The following is a 13,542-nucleotide window of genomic DNA, read 5'->3' as shown; positions in this document are numbered from 1 at the left end:
GTTCATTAAACCTTGTCCTTTATGGCCCTATACGCCATGGTGCACAGAACACTTTTACCCTTCCCGCTGAAGTGGTACCTATTTATCTCCTTGCATTTATATGCTTTTGAACTACTAAGTTGGCAGGAGCTGGGGCAAGTAATGGGAGCTGAATTCGTCACATGATGCTTGAGTCTCAAACCTTCCAGTCGACCACAGATACTGTGTATATCCACACAATATAAATCAACACATATAAATACATTGTATATTAGTGAAATTTAAAATTAAATAAAAATGAAAATGCTTACAGAGAATGATTATATGATTAGTTACATTTTTAGGATCCTGCAACCAGTATGGGGACTGGTTATATACACTTTTTTCAGTGCTATTGTAACTTCAAATGGTTACTAAGCAAATAGCTGTAAATAAAGGACTAACTTTATTATTCAAATGGGAAATTACCAGAAAATCCCAGATCTTTAAAATAAGAGAATTGATTAAAAAAAATCATTTTAAAAGGCAAAGGCAAGCATTTGTTTATTAGTTGACAGGAACACACTGTCAATTAACACTGTTCTAAGGAACACTTTAAGGATATTTCCATTTAATTCATCAAGACTCAAGTTCAAATAAGTCTACTTCTTCTTTTTAATTATATATAACACATAGTTCCTTTGAGTAGCAGGATTCAATAACAACTATTTGTGACAAAGATCAAAACATCTTTATTATATACATTTACATATTTATTATATACATTTTTCAAAAGAGCTATATATTACAAGATTTTTTTTCTTAGAATCTTTTTGTTATAGTCTGTTTAGTCTAGCACTGATTCCAATTTAGATCTACTGTGTTAGCATTTTATTAACTGTATCATTTGCAAATGTGTTCACAGTCTGTGCAGTTTTTGTTAGTGTGAAGGTAATTCCAAAATAAAATTATTATTTGTATTAATAGCTACAAATTAAAAATAATAGCATAAATAGCAAGTATGAATATCAACTATGTTCAGCTATTTCAGCCCAGCCTTGTCCAATTTTGAATTTCCAGATGTACTGAAACATTGATCTCCAGAATGTCATCGTACTGACTGAGAATTCTAGGAGCTGAAATCCTGACAAATTTGGAGGATGCTAGGTTGAAGTACCTGAAAATCATATCAGCAAGTCAAAATTCCAAAACAATAATTAGGTTAAACATGAAAGCAAGAATCAAATAAGATCTTGTCTCAGGGTTTCTAGTAGTTGTCAGGTTATTTGATATCCCTATTAAATAAGGACAAGTTTCTGGGGAAAGTTATATTTCAGAGGTCTCCTGATATCATAGATAATGTAGCTGAAGAAGCTAAGAAAAGAAGATAAGAAGAGTAAATTCTCTAGAGAATTCTGTCTGATAGATTGATAGAGATGCTAGTTATGGATATTCAAGATAAGGCTGATAATGACAAAATAAGGAGTGAAATGGATACTAAAGTTTAGATTTGAACTTGAATCAAGAGAAATAAACTATTTTCGCCTGGGGGAAACAGACTATATTGTAAGGTCAAATTTTAAATCAAATCATCAAGAGAGCTTTGGCCATATTAAACTTGTAAAAAGTGCTTTCTTTGGTTTAACTCACTGCTCCTATAATATATAAATGAAGCTATTACAGTTGTTTTACCTGTACTGTATATCAATTGTCAACTCTGCTAACATCAGATGTTCTTGCTTGACAATAGATGGAAATGTAGCCATCTTTTCTCTATCGCTTTTAGAGTTCATTGATGCTGGGTGGAGGAATGTGGATGAGAGTCCAGCTAGTCATAACAATAATAACTCAGCTGTGGGAACCCAAGGTTATTAGGTCCAGAGTTTATAGAAATTTGGGGGGTAGGAGAGATGGGGAGAAAGCCCGTGCTTCAAGTTAATTGGGGAATGTGATTTATGACTGTTAATTGGAGGAGGGAATTGCACTTTGCTACTTTGTGCCAGGGGAGGAGAATTCAGTTTTTGGCTTCAACTATGTGGTGCCGATACTTTGTCTCTCGAATAAAAGATTCTTTAAGGAAAACAATGCCTCAAAGTTCTTTTGAAGAGATTCATCTGTCGGAACCATGACATCAATTCTCTTCTGGTTTTTAAAACATCTTTGGAATATTTCTTCATATTATAACTTTTTCCTCTCACATATTTTACCTCAAATTACTTTTCATTCATTTAATTCATAAACTGGGTATTTTTTTTTTTACTCATGGACTAGTCAGCTTCTAACCTAAACTAATCTTCCAAATTAGAATTTACACAAACGTCAGGGTCAAAGTTGGATGTTAAAACAAATCATGTTTTAATTTCAGAATCTATGTTTTAGTGGTTAAAGTAATGAACTAGAACTGGAAAAACACAGGTTCAAATCCACCCTTAACCACTGCACCTCACTGGCTATTATTAGGCCAGTCTTTTTTTTTCCACTGGACTATCCCATATTTTGCTTGTTGTTAGAATAATTGGAGAAAAGAGTAACATGTACATCACCTGGACCTCCTGGGAGAAAGTCAGGAAATACATAAGTGAAAAGATACATTCTGCATATTGTAACATCTCCACATATATTTGATCCTATTGCAATGAGAGAAGAAAGAGGACAAGGTATAAGCTCAAAGGTTATGCGGGTTTCTTTATGTAAGGAAGGAAAAAATAACACACTCACTATTGAAAAGCAGTTACCATCAGCTCTACCCAATACACTCACCGGTAAAGAATATGAATTACTGTAATTCAGCAACATCTTGAAAATTGCACAATGTCTCTACTTGATGTAGACTGAAATCATCGTTTCCTATTATATCTGAATCAGGCCATTATGAAGAACATCTTACATTTTATTTGCATTGTTCTCCCTCATAAATTTTTCAAAGTGTGTTCAGATTTTAATCACAGAGTGAACTAACATCAAATGAGGAACTGCAGAAATGAGCTCTGCTTTCCTTTCTGTCCATGGTAGATTATAGCATTCTAAATCAAGCAAGGAATTTAAAGAATCAGAAGTCCTGGAGTACACCTGTTGGATGGAGACCCAAGCAAACAAGACATTTCATCCATTATCTCCCTCATGTGATGTGACTTGTATGAGATATGTAAAAAAAGGGCTTATTCTGTCTCAGCTTTTGAGATGGATTGAGACCAATACACAGCCATTGACACAGCTCCTAGTGAAAAGAGATCTCTCTACTATCCAAAGATCTTCAAATTGGGAACACTGGAACATCAATGGCTTAAATCTAGGAAAGCTGAACATTTATGAATGAAATGAATAGGCTCAAAATTGACTTACTAGGCATCAGTGAAGTTCATTAGACTAGCTGTGGTTACTTCAAATCTGATGGTTATGTATGCTATTCTGGCAATGATACCATCCAAAGAAGAGGAATCGGTTTCATACTGCACAAAGAAAGTGAGCAGAACCATAGAAACATCTTGAACAGTCAATATGGGATAATGGCAATACATATCCATGGAAAACCATCAACATGACAATTATGCAAGTTTACACTCTCACTGCACTCGACAGTAGAGAACATCAAAGAATTGTATGCTGAAATTCAGGAAATTCTAAAACAAACAGCAAAGAAAGATATCTATATAATTGGAGATTTCAATGCAAAAGTGGGTAAAATGAAAAAAATAGGGATCACAGGCAAGTTTGGCCTTGGTGAATAAAACGAGAACATCTGATTCAACTTGCAATGGACAACAACCAAGAATAATGAACAAGTGGTTTGAACAACTCAGGCGGGAATTATACACTTGAACTTCACCAAATGGAGAACATCGAAACCAAATTAACTACCTATTATGCCAAAACACCTGAAAAAGTTCCATCCTTGCCATGAAATCATTCCCTGGTGCAGACTGTGGGTCAGACCATGAACTGTTAGCTGCTGAGGTAAAATTCAAATGCTGCAGTGTCAAACAACCACCCATGATTTAGAAATTTGACATCAAGAAGATTCCCCGGACACATGCTGTTGAAGTTAAGAACAGATTTGAACTGCTCATCTTCACAGAAAGAAAACCAGATGATCTACGATAAGAAATAAAAACAATCATTACTGAAGTAGCCCAAGAACATATTACATAAAAAAAAAACAAAATTGGCCAGATGGATATCAGAAGCTACAATAAAGATTGCAGAAGAGAGAAGGAAAACAGAAGCTGTTGGTGACAGACAAGAAATGCAAAAACTAAAGGAAAAGTTCTAGAGAGAGTCAAGAAAAGATAAAGAAAAGTACTGGACTGAGCAATATAAGAAACTGGAGGAAGTAGCCATTAAAGGTCATACAAGAAAATGTTTCATTTATATGAAGAAAGCTAGAAACCTTTTTTATGGCAAGAAAGGCTATGGTCAGAGGAATGATGGACAGGAATTGCATGACCAACAAGCAATCAGAAAAAAGTGGTGGGAATATGCAGAACAACTTTACACAAACAAAAAACAAGCCCAAGCCGTAAGAGGAGAAGCTGATCTACCAAAAATGGAACCAGATATCCTGAAGGAGGAGAAACTCAGAGCACTCAACCAGTTACCTAACTGCAAAGCCCCAGGAGTTGATGGAATTCCTATAAAGTTTCTGAGACCACCACCAACAAAAGCAGTGGCCCTGGGGATTCCTAGACATGCAATTGAGGGGATTTCTAAGGGGATGAACTTTGATAAAATTTCGTATAAAGAATTATTAATTTGGTCAGGTTTGGATTGGCATTTAAAATCTCTAGATGTATTAAGGCAAGAAAATATTCTACAGTCATGGTTTCAATATTTACCAATAGTGGACAGGTGGACTGTAGATAAGAAAGAAGGAATAACACTAGAAGATGGAAATCTGGTTATTCAGATTAAAGATCAGAGTCAGGCCCATATAAAAAGAATTTACAATGCTTTAATAGAATTAGACTCTGAAATAGAATTGGTTAAAGACTGTATGATTAAATGGGCTCAGAATATCCAGGATCCGATCCCATTGGACTTATGGGAGACAATTTGGATTAGAAATGTTAAATTTACGCAAGCTCAAAATTTGAGGGAAAATTTTTATAAAATGTTTTACAGGTGGCATTTAGATCCTAAAAAATTACCTTGTATGTATCCAAATTTACAACCCAAATGTTGGAGATGTGGTAATATGGATGCGACATATTTTCATGTTTGGTGGAATTGTAAAAAGGTAAAGGCTTTTTGGATTATGATTTGGTGGAACATTAAAAAGATTTTTAAAAGGAAGATAAAGTTCAATTATTCAATTATTCCTATTGGGTATCTTTGTGGATTTAAATGACAAAGAAACTACTTTAATGTTGAATTTATTAACTGCAGCAAGGTTATTAGTAGGCTCGTATTGGAAGAAGGACTCGTTGCCTACTTTAGAAGAATGGATATTTAAAGTTTCTAACTTTGCAGAAATGGCAAAAATTTCTGCTTATTTGAAGGATCATACACAAGAAAGATATATTATTGTATGGAGAAGATGGATAGATTATATTCAGAAAAAATATGGTACTATAAAGTTTCATTTATTTTATGAGTAAATTTTATAGTAACTGTTGTAGAGATTTGTTTATATGTCTTAATTTAAGGGGAATTAAAGGTTAAGTATGATGGGTTTTTTTCTTTTTTTTTTCTTTTTTCTTTCTTTTTTTTTCCTTTTTTTATTATTGTTAACCTTCTTATTAATAACCCTGTACTCTGCTCTGGGAAGCGAGGGGGGGAGGGTTGAGGGTGGGTGGGTGGTTGAGTGGGTGGGTAATGATAATATAGTCATGGCAAATGCTTGGGCATTTCCCCTATGCTGCGTTCATGTGTGTGAGAGGGATGAGAGGGGAGGAAGGAGTAGGGAGGAAGTAGGATGGTTAGAGGAGATGGGGAGGGGAAGAGAGTAGGAGGGGAGGAGAGAAAGAGGAGGGAAGTAAGGAAGGTTTAGAGAGGGTGGACGCAGCCTGGGGGGAATGGGCAGGTGGTACCAATGGTTAATTGTATTTTGTATGAATAAATGGAAAATAAAAACTTTTTTTAATAAAAAAAAGAAGCACCAAAAAAAAAAAAAAGCAGTGACAGTGCTTTGCCAAAGTGTATGGAAGTCTGTTCAGTGGCCAAAAAAAGGGGAAAAGATCGATATTTATCCTAATACAAAAGAAAGGTAATATGAAAGACTGTTCCAACCATCGAACCATAGTCTTGATGCCACATATGAGTGAAATTCTCTTGAAGATAATGCAGCAGTGTTTGAATCCAACTACCAACAGAGAACTGCCTGATATACAAGCAAATTTCAGAAAGGAAGAGGAACACATGATCATATTGCCAATCTACGTTGGATGATGGAAAAAGCAAAGGACTACCAAAAAGACCTCTACATGTGCTTCATTGATTACATAAAAGCTTTCAACTATGGTGACTATGACAAGCTCTGGAACTTCCTTAAAGAACTGGAAGTATTACAACATCCAGCTCATTCAATCATTGTACTCTGATCAGGCAGCCATTGTAACAATGGAATATGAGGACACAAAATTCAAGAAACTTTTTCTTCACTTCATGAAAAGTGAAACGTCTTCAAAGAAAATGAAGAAAATCCAGTTGCCTCATGAAAAAGCATCTTTGGGAGAACTGTGACCTGGATGACTGAAAATCTCCATAGAGGACACAAAACGGCTCAGAATTGGAACTTGGCAAAGTTGCATTTTGTCTCCTATACTTTTCAACCTGTACACAGAAACAGTTATGAGAAATGCACATTTGGAGGAATCTACCATTGGGGTTAAAATCAGTGGTAGGAATATCAACAATCTCCGATATGCTGATATAACATTGCTTGTGGAAAGCAAGGAGGATCTGAAATGGCTAATCCTGAGAGTCAAAGATAAAAATAAAAAATTTGAATTGCACCTTAACATCAAGAAAACAAAGATAATGACAACTGCAGAGAACACACAGGTCAGAGTGCAGATGAACAATGAGACTATTGAAACAGTAAAGAAATTCATCTTCCTGGACTCTAAAATTGACCAAAATGGTGACTGCAGATCTGAGATTAGAAGCGGCATAGCACTTGGAAGAACTGCAATGTCTGGCAAGAATAAAATCTGTAAGAGAAAAGCCATCAGCCTCACAACCAAATGCAGATTAGTTAATGCAATAATTTTTCCAATTGCTACTTATGGCTGTGAATCCTGAAACGCAGATAAGAGAAGGATGGATGTCTTTGAATTGTGGTGCTGGAGGCAACTATTACACATCCCATGTACAAACAAACAAAGAAGTCTTAGATCAAACCTCACCAAAAATATCACTTCAAGCCAAGATTGCCAAACCAAGGCTTGTCATACTTGGATCATGTCATGAGAGCTAATTCAGTCAGTCATGCTGGGAGTGATCAGCAGAAAAAGGAGAAGGGGATGCTCTAGTACCTGCTGGCTGGACATTATAAAGGAGGGGTCCCAACCCTCCTGTTAGAGGATTCAGGCCACGCAAGCATTGGGCAAGTGAGTTAAGTTTCATCTGTGCATGAGCGGAATCTAAGTTGTGCACAAAACCATCCCCCCCATTTTTTTCTGAAACCAGTCCCTGGTGCCAGAAAGGTTGAGGACCACTACTATATATCTAGATGACCATGGCAGATCTGAAGGAGGCAGTGTGAGAGGGACATGGAAAGTGCTCCATCCATAGACTGTCCAAGTGTAGGACATGACCGAATGGCTGATAACAGTGACATTGTGATATGGCGCAACATCTCCCTGTTTGAAAACAAATCTACAGTTATAGCAAAAGGTATTTGGCTCCATTTTGCTTTGGATAAGTTGGATTTCGGATGAAATTCATAACTAAGCTTCTTAGAGGCTTTATAAAGCAAGGGTCCCCAATCCCCTGTTTGTGACTTTTTCCACAGAAAAACTGCCCTCTACAGAACCAGTCCTTGGCATCCAAAAGGTTGGGCTACTGTATAAAACATTTTCTGAAACTTCTTATTCTTCCTATTTATACAGAAAGAAATTTAGCTGAGAGTGAATGACAAAACAGCCAAATATGCTTGGGCACATCAGAAAAGATGTAAGCCTGATGTGTAAAAGTATCCATTATTTAATAAGAAAATCGATGAAAATCAATGTCATTGTTGAAGTCAAACAAAGTTCATGCATTCAGTTATGATTATTAGATTATGAAGAAATCTCAGAACAACTGGATTAAATTTGGGGGAAAACATAGCTCAGTGTTCATGCATACACTTTGCAAATTCAGTTTCTGGCATAGCCATTAAAAACTTAGAAAGACCTCTAAGATCTAGAACCTATAGAACTACTACCACACAGTTTTTGTACTAGACAGCCCATGGGTCTGACAGGAAACCATAGCTAAGTATTAGAAGCTCAAGTAAACCACAGCTATCAAAGTACAGGCTTAAATGTAGAAATCCTGCACCAATATACTTTGAGGAAACACAGACTTTAAATTACACCGACTAAAACTGAGATTGTTTGTAAAGGAGAAAATAAAAAGAGGGATGGGGAAAGAGAAACTATAATTTTAATTTCTGTAGACATATTGGTGGCAAGAGATTTTGAGCACCCAAAATACTCATTTGAATCAGTTAAAATATATAATGAGTAAAAACAAAACTGCTAAATGCTTTTGATAAAAGGGAATTTTATGTGTGAATAATCTCTGAAACAACCTTTTTTCAGAAATTAATCATGCACTACTTTTATTCTTCTTTAAAAAAAACTGAGATAGAAAAAAATAATATGCTACTCACAGACATTGTGTAAACATAACTTGTTCTTATGGTAAGAGTCATTGGGTTTCAATGCATTCCATGCAACTTAATTCAGTTTTAAAACTTTTATTAAAATACACTTCCTAAAGCCTGCACTTTTTTTCTATGTTCAAGTTTTTTTCAGCTGTCATCCCAGTAGAGGGTGATGAGAGTAACAATGTAATGCAATTAGGACACATGCACACCAGTTATGTTCGATCCCTTGTTCCCAAATATTTATGGTCACCTTTGTCCTCTTTGTTCTACAAAGCACATTTTCTGAGTAGGCCAATATCCCCCCCCCCAGGAATGACAAGAAACTGGAAACAAAGGGACAGGGGCAAGATGAAATGGTACTTTGATTTCTGGGGGGGGGGAGAAGAACTCTGGGGAGCCAAGAGTCAGGAACGCCAATCCTCCCATATTATTTCTGCAGCATTTTATCTAGAGCATCATCTAAACCAGTGGTTCTCAACCTGTGGGTCGGGACCCCATTTGGGGTCCAACGACCATTTCACGGGGGTCGCCAAACAACGCAGTCCGCCATTTCCCCTCCCCCCTTTTCCTTAGCTATGCTACTCCCTTTTATTCTATTGGCTTTTGAAAGCCAATAGAATAGACTCTCTTGAATAGAGTCTAATTCTATTGGCTTTCAAAAGCCAATAGGAATTGTCCAGGCTGTCTCTGCCCACCAAAAGTCCCATTCTGCAATCGGTGCTGCACCAGTTGAGTAGTTCTCGACTTACGACCGGTTGAGTAGTCCTCAACTTACGATCGGTTGGGGGTCGCGGCATTAAAAAGGTTGAGAACCACTGATCTAAACCAAAACAGAATTACTCCTGTTTGTGAAAACACAGGTACTCATCTTGACTTTGTACATTCCTCATAATAAAAATTCCTAGAATGCAACAGACTGGAGAAGGCTGTTTCATATAGAAAAAAAATATGGCAATTTTGTGTCTTTGTGAAGATTAACAGATTTAATGTGGCTTAAACTTTTATGTACCAGATGTACAGTAGGCTGAGTTGATAAACACTGCCGTCACAGAATAACTGTTACTCTTTAATAACAGTTATTGTTTTTGTTGAAAAAGACTGACTCAAGAATCATCTTTGAATTGTTCCTTTTAAGATAAATTCTGATTTGAATTTTTGGAAACTGCTATTTGAGATTGCCTGTGTTTATATGTGGGTGTCTACATATATGTATGCGTTTAAAAGAAACTGTAGATAGATAGATAGATAGATAGATAGATAGATAGATAGATAGATAGATAGATAGATAAATAGATAGATATGGAGAAATTTATTTCTCCATGAATTGTTTAACATAATTTCTAAATTGGAAATTTAATTATCTATTTATTTATTTGCAAGATTTATAGGTCATTCCAATCAACTAACTTTTGAGCAGTGTACTACTCCCTAGATCTATAATCTGGGCTAAAATAAAGTATAATAATGAAGTATTAAAGCCAAGGTGATACATTAGACAGCAACCATATACACCAGGAATCAAAATTCCAAAAATACAATTAGTCATCTTGAAAGATAATCATAGCAGTTCTCTTCCCAAAGTTTGGTGAAATGGCCCAGTCTTCACATCTAAAACATCTGAATCTGAATCTCTGTGAATATCATTCCAGAGGCTTGTCTGTTGAAAATATCTGTAGCTGGTAAAATCTGATATAGGAAAAATACTACTTGATATTACCAGATAGTCAGATGATATTGGAAGAAGGCAATCTTCTTGTTCTCCACCACACAAATCAGTTGTAAATATAGTTGGCAGTTTGTCGTACTAAGGAATATGTTATGTTTTGTGAAGCATAGAACAAGAAAGGGAGAGGGAGGCAGGGAGGGAGAGGGAGAGGGAGGGAGGGAGGGAGGGAGGGAGAGAGAGAGAGAGAGAGAGAGAGAGAGAGAGAGAGAGAGAGAGAGAGAGAGAGAGAGAGAATGAGAGATGCACCCTCAATATTTAAACCCCTAAAGTATTAGCTATAGGAAAGTTAAACAGAGTCAGGTCTTCTTCATGGTCCAAGCTGGGATCTAGAGAAGCCATCACACTTAGGCACAAAATTAACTGAATAACTTTGGGCCAGACACACAATATCAGGCCTAGGAATAATAAATAATAGAATGTATTATTATAGATCAGTCATATTTGTAAAACGTTGAGAAACTAAAATAAAAGTTTCTCTTTACAAATCAGGAAAAATCTTCCATTACTCAATCTAAAACTCTATGGACATATTGGGATAAACCTCCAGAATCCCAGCCAGCATAGTGGATAAGTGATTGAAAACTCTAACAATATACACCTGTTATTTTCAGATCCAGGTACATTAAGGCATGGTTTATTTGAAAATATATTCCAAATGAAGGCAAAGGTATTTATAAAGGTATTTATGTGGTGCCTTCCTATTGGTTGATTGGTCTGTTAATGGTTGATGATCGGCTGTCATTTCTTTGTGCTGCCAAGCCCTCAGCTCCTAGTAAAGGAGTAGGCAACCTTGGCTTTTTTATGACTTGTGGACTTCAATACCCAGAATTCCTGAACCAACCATACTGACTCAGGAATTCTGGGAGTTGAAGTCCACAAGTCATAAAAGAGTCAAGGTTACCTATCCCGTCCTAGTACTTGATAAGCTGGTGGTAAATCAGCATTCTTGTTAGCTGACAAGGGGCCGTATCCCAGGCTTCAATCATTTCCCTTGCTATCTTGTACCTGCATGGCCAACGATCTTAGTAGCTGCGAAATTGTGAAATAATAGCTTGGAAGAGTAAATCTCTGGTTCCCGTGACGAACCCAGATTTGATCTTGCTATATTCCAAATCTTTTTTTCCAAAGAAATACCAGCCAGCTAATTTCCCTAAGTGAATTTAGAGGATATAAATCACTTCACCAGGTCAGAGTTTTTCTTGTTTAAGGTGAAACTTTTTAATAAAATAGTTTATTCTAATTTTAAACCCAACAATGGTGTAATGCAAACATGTCAAACACAAGGCCTGGGGGCCAGATGCGGCCCGCGAAGTGGTTTCATGTGGCCCGTGAAGCCATCCTGGAAACAGTGAGGGAATGGCCCCCGCTGCCTTGGCCCTGGCCCAGGCCAGCCGGGAGCCAATGTACAATTTTTGGGGTGCCATCTTGGCACTTGCCCCAGTGGACCATGCCTTGACACTTTCCCCGCTCCAACCCTTTCTTCCAGAGACCCTCAGATCTGTCCCACTCCTGCCCAGGCCCCCATAGGCACACTTGACGTGAATGATGTAGAACTGGCCATGCCCACCCAGTAGGCCATACCACTCCATCCACGCCCACCCAGCAGGCTGCACCTACTCTGGCCACACTCACCTGGCCCCCTGAGGGCAACCGCAATGCTGATGCGGCCCTCAGTGAAATTGAGTTTGACACCCCTGGTGTAATGTACATATTTCCATGAATTATACATGTGCTAATTAAAGACAGAAATTTAAGAAAATCAGGAAAAACGGAGATAAGGAAGAACTGGGTGTAAATTGGATAACTTTTTGTATCATATTGTCTTCTTCAATGAAAAATAAATCCTCTATAAGCTAAAGTTGATAATAACTTTGTAAAATCTATGGTATTTCTGCAAGATTTCTAAATTTAAGGTATAAACCATACTTTCACATTTGTAATAGAGGACATTCAAATCATGAAAATCTCCAATTCCAAATCCAAGGATAATTACTTGGATCTGATGCAACCAACACAATCACCGAAATAAATTATTGTACATCACTGAAGCCTGTATAGTATTTCTTTCTTCCAAAATTCAATGTCTGAAAGAAGTTATTTTGTAGATTTAAGATATTTTTGGATAACAAATTTTTTTGTTGGAGCTTGGACTAAAAAAGTAACCATAGTTTGTGGAATATACACAGGCTAAAAGGAGTAATCGATGAGAAAGATATATGCAAACTCCACCCCAATACATCGACCTCAACACACCTACCAGTTCTTTATATATCTAAGATTTGAAAACAGTTTATAAGAATATTCATCTGTATGAATATGTTAGAAGTTTCCTTTTAACTGAAAATCTGAGAAGGCTGAGTTATCCCAAAAAACCCCAAAAAGGGATTTGTCACCAGGTAATGTAATTTGTCTTTTATTAAAACAGGATTGAAGAAATTTGCTGGCTTACATTTTAATAATACAACATTATTATCTGATTTTGACTGGCTTCCAAAACATTTTTGGCTGGCAATGTTGTGACTTACTATTATAGAAAATAAACTGGATAGCTAGAGTATTTTGCATTTCTGCTACTTTTCATGCTTTTCTGTTTTAATAATCTTTATTCCTTTGAGAAAAAGAGAAAAATAGTTAGGGCAGTTTGCTGGACCCACACTGCCTATTTCTAAATAATCTTAATATTACTAATAGTCCATTTTTAAACAATCTTAAGGGGAAGATAATGTGATATCATACATTTCAACAACTAAATTCTGGAAGTCAGTATGCTAATGTGTAATAACCACACTTAGTATCATTTGATCTCATGTGGATTTTTCCATTCACTCCAGAGATTCTGATATGAAAATGTTTGCCAGTCCTACTTCAATTCTGAGTTGGTTTCTCACCAACAGCTAAGCTATTCAAAAAGTACTGGCAGTAGTTTCACTTTCATTTTGTCTCTATTCCTGTTGCAGTTTAGTAAAGTTCATCAGAAACGAAAATATGATTTATGATCTAGGATCCAGAAAGACAAAAGGTGCTTTCCCAACTTATATGGCTTTTA

The sequence above is a fragment of the Crotalus tigris genome, unplaced genomic scaffold, assembly GCF_016545835.1.
Source record: "Crotalus tigris isolate CLP2741 ecotype Arizona unplaced genomic scaffold, ASM1654583v1 scf7180000018944.1027768, whole genome shotgun sequence".
Lineage (NCBI taxonomy): Eukaryota > Metazoa > Chordata > Lepidosauria > Squamata > Viperidae > Crotalus > Crotalus tigris.
Note: the sequence above shows the minus strand (reverse complement) of the source record.